We start from the raw sequence: 4,685 nt of genomic DNA, 5'->3' as shown, positions 1-4,685 counted from the left end.
CTCGAGTTTACACGTTTATCATCCCTTTGGAAAATTGGCGTAAGCTCTGCAGGTTGTTTTCCACGTCTTCCGTTCTTCGTGAACGGGAGTGAGATAAAAGTCTTTGTATTAGGGATCACAAAGCTAAGTTGGATTTAATCTTTGTGATTGATCATACAACTTGTAATCTAGGTTTTTCACCTCTTGTGTATTCTAAGGTTTTCTCTTCTGACATAAAACCATTCAAGAGTTGTTGATCATAAACCCTAGGTTTTGATAGGTTTCAGTTTCCGATGGTATACCAACACTCGTTAGTCGAAATCATAGACTAGAAAGAAAAACTTCTTTTGAGGCATCTCGTAAAAATCCTTGAGAAGTTTTAAACAAGATATCTCTAGATTTATTCTAGTTGTTCTTGTGGTAGATTTATTAGGATTTTCTTAACTTGGAAATTGATCTTTGGAATCACCCAAGTTTACTTACGGAAATCAGGTTCACGGACTCCTTGTGTGTACGCATACTGATTGTAAGTTAAAACCCTAATCTACAAGTTTGTTTTGATATTACTTTTACATAGTAATTTTTTTTATCAAAATAAACACAAGATTTCCAAAACCTTGATTCACATCTAAAAGGAAATCAAACTGGTGTTTTGTGCAAACAAAATATCAAATCGTATCGATCGTTGTGGTGTATCTTCTAAAGAGAACTTTGGGTTCTGCTAGAAGATTTGTGTGAAGAGTTCCTAAAGAGAATCAGTATTCTGCTAGGAGTTCTACTAGTACTGAAGAAGGTATTACATCTAGTCCGAATAGGTAGTAGGAATTTGGTGTAACAGCTTATTATCGGCGTGTGTTTATTCTGGACTAGGTCCCGGGGTTTTTCTGCATTTGCGGTTTTCTCGTTAACAAAATCTGGTGTCTGTGTTATTTCTTTTCCGCATTATATTTATTTATATAATTGAAATAATACAGGCTGTACGTTAATCAATCATAGTTGTTAAATCCGACCTTGTTTGTTGGATAAGACTTGATTGATCTTGAACAATTGATTTTGTTATTTTCACATTGTTAGACCAGTCTGGACTAACCCTATTTGAAGTGGACACTGTGTTGAAACATTCCTTTAGTGATTGTTGCTTAAAGAGGTTTATACACAGTGGATATTGAATAAGTTGTGATTAAAACAAAAGACTTTGTTTCAAGAGCTTCACACTAAAATCAGGTTTACGGACTTGTTTTTGTTTAACTTTGATTGTGTTGAAATAGAGATATTAAACTCTTTGATATACTTTACTCTAGATTGTGACTGTCTAGTTGATTCTCTAGAAAGTATATTGGAGTTTGTCTATTCAGATTTCCAAACGAAATATTGGGTGGTGTTGTTAGACCCCCGCTTTTTCATCATGTGAAAATTTCCGAGTAACATCTTACATGGTTTGTGTGATATAATCATTTGATGTAGACTTGGAATGTTCCAATAATGATTATTTCAATATCTTGAAAATTTCTTTGATGCTAATAGTGTGTGAAAATGGCTATTGTCATCCTCTAAGAATGTTTCAATGATTGAAATAAAGAGCTTAGAATCATGTAACCATCTTTGGATATAAGCATATATAGTGTGTTTGCATATTAGTGTATAAGTCCAAAACCAGGAACCTAAAGTATGCATACTTGCGTGTATACAAAATGGTTGATGGAGACTGGGTAAGTATGTGTACCCGTACGCATACTGGCGAAATTTCACGTCTGTGAATTTCTGCTGAGTTTGGAAATCAAAGCCAACTCAACCAATTACCTAAGTACGCGTACTGGTGGAAAGTTCATGTCCGTGAATTTCTGTTGAGTTTGAAAACCAAACCAAACTCAAATCCGGTTACTTAAGTACGCATACCCGTACGCATACTTAAGTGGTTATTTTATAAAATCGGTTGTGTACATGAACTTAAACATTTATAAAATAAGGAATGCAATCTTTGCAAACCGTGGCTACAATGTTCATGTATTAATTCGAGTGAATCAAGCCGATTTTGTTTCAATTGTGTTCTTGTATAATTCTATGAGAATGTAGCAATTGAACGACTCTTTATCTAGTTTCATTTTGAAAAAGCGGGGGTCTAACAACACCACCCAATATTTCGCTTAGCAATCTGTATGGACTAACTCCGAAATACTTTGCTAGAGAATCAACTAGACAGTCAGACTCAATCTAGATAAAAAGTATCTCAAGGAGTTATTATCTCAATCTCTCGATTTGATCTTTACTCAAGCAAATAGAAATCTGCGAGTTATTACCAAAGAGAGATAACTTGGACAGTACCAAAGACCAATGTCCAAGGATCAATCAACTACAATAAACAACCAAAGGTTTGATTAGAGAAGTTGATGATCTTAACGCACAACCTGTATTATTTATATTATATAAAATATAATACGGAAAAGAAATAACACAGACACCGGAAATTTTGTTAACGAGGAAACTGCAAATGCAGAAAAACCCGGGACCTAGTCCAGATTGAATACACACTGTATTAAGCCGCTACAGACACTAGCCTACTGCAAACTAACTTCAGACTGATCTGTAGTTGAACCCCTACCAATCTCCCACTGATAAAGGTACAATTGTACTCCTACGCCTATGATCCAGGCAGGACACTGCGTACTTGATTCCCTTAGCTGATCTCACCCACAACTAAGAGTTGATGCAACCCAAAATCACAGACTTGATAATAAACGAATCTGTCTCACACAGAAAAGTCTATCGAAAGGATGAATATGTCTCCCACAGATAAACCCTAGGTTTTGTTCCGTTTTTAGATATAAAAACAAGGTAACATGAACCAAATGATAATCCGGTATTATATTCCCGAACAACAGCCTAGATTAATCAATCACCTCTCTACAATCCTTCCTGACTACACAAGAAGATTGTCGAGGAATCACAAACAGTGAGACGAAGATGTTTGTGACTTCTTTATCTTGCATATCGGAGAACTCTCACGATCTCAAGCCAATCACAGATTGTGCTCGTACGATAGAAGATGCAATATCAGATCACACAACTACGATAAAAGTATTATCGGTCTGGCTTCACAATCCCAATGAAATCTTTAAGTCGTTAACTCGAGTTTAGAGAAGAAACTCAAGATTTAATGGATATCGACTCTAGCGAGTGCACTAGTATCACACATACGTGTGGGGATTAAGTTTTTCTCTTGCTAGATGTCTCCTATATATAGCCTTTCAAATAAGGGTTTTGCCTTAGGTACAAAGCAAACTCTATCCATCGTTAGATGAAAAACTGATTTAGATTCAATCCAATATCTCTCAACCGTTAAATCGAAAGACATAGCTTGTCACACACACTTGGGTACACGTTTACTGGGTTTGAGAAAACCATGCCCAAACGAGTACGCGTATGTTGGTTCAACATGATAACCCAAAAGGTCAACCATATGAGCATCTCATATTAATCATGTTCTTCTTCACCATAACTAGTTCAATTGACTCAAATGAACTAGTTAAGAGTTGTTCAGTTGCTATGAGATCTTATGTAACTACACAAGACACAATTGAAACAAAGATGATTAGATTCGATTAGAATCGGCTCATGAACATTATATCCACGGTTTGTATAAAGCATTCCTTAATAATTAATGTTTCATGTTCAGAGCACACCTTTAGATCATAACCTCTTAAGCTCACAAACAAGTTCGCGGACTTAAATTAGTCGATTGAGTTTTCCAAACTCAGCAGAAATTCTCGGGTCGAGGACTTCCGCTAGTTCCCAGACTGGGTTCGCGGACTTAGCACACAAACGAGTTTTGGAAATCCCAGCAGAAATTCTCGGTCGAGAACTTCCGTCAGTTCGCGGACTTGGCAAGCCAATCCCACAATCCTACCGATTTCTCTTGATCAACAAAGTTCGAAAACTTCGGTTCAAGGAATACATGGTTATATAATCTAAACTCTCATTCCAATCATTGAAACATTCTCAGAGGGCGACATTCAGTCGTGAAGAACAACAGACCTTTCTCGTCAGAGCAATTTCCAAAGTGATTGAAACTTTCATGACTTTCGTCACTAGGTGAAGATAAACCTGATCAAAGCGAAACGCTTTACCAACACATGTTTCGAGTAACATATAAACAATGAATACTCATCTCGAAATATCAAGTGTTTATGATCTAGTCTATATAGCATACGACTTTTGTCTCATAAGAAATAGGAGAAGAATAGATAGACTTTCGAGTGATAGATAAGTTCAAGTCTTCACATACCTTTTTGTTGATGAAGTTCCACGGTTCCTTGGTGTAGATCTTCGTCGTTGTCGTTGAATCACCATGAAGTCCTTGAGCTCAACTACACTTTTCCTATCCTAGTCGGAGACTCAGCTAATAGGCTAGAAATCATGACTTTATAGTTTTGATCACTAACATTGACAAACATGCTTGATATAGCAACGCATGCGAGGTTGACCGAGCTATGCTCTAACACATTTGAGTCATTTGGACTAGTTATGGTTAAGATAAATATGGTTGATATGAGAGTAATCACATGGCTAACCTAGGTTACCTATTTGTGAGTCAACACGGTGTACATGTTTGGGTACCATTACATAAACCTAAATGAGGGTACATTTCATTTGTGTGTAACAAGTTAAGTTCAATCTAACGGTTGAAAGTTATTAGGTTGGTTAAATCA

The sequence above is a fragment of the Papaver somniferum genome, chromosome 1, assembly GCF_003573695.1.
Source record: "Papaver somniferum cultivar HN1 chromosome 1, ASM357369v1, whole genome shotgun sequence".
Taxonomy (NCBI): Eukaryota; Viridiplantae; Streptophyta; class Magnoliopsida; order Ranunculales; family Papaveraceae; genus Papaver; species Papaver somniferum.
This window is presented reverse-complemented; position numbering follows the sequence as displayed.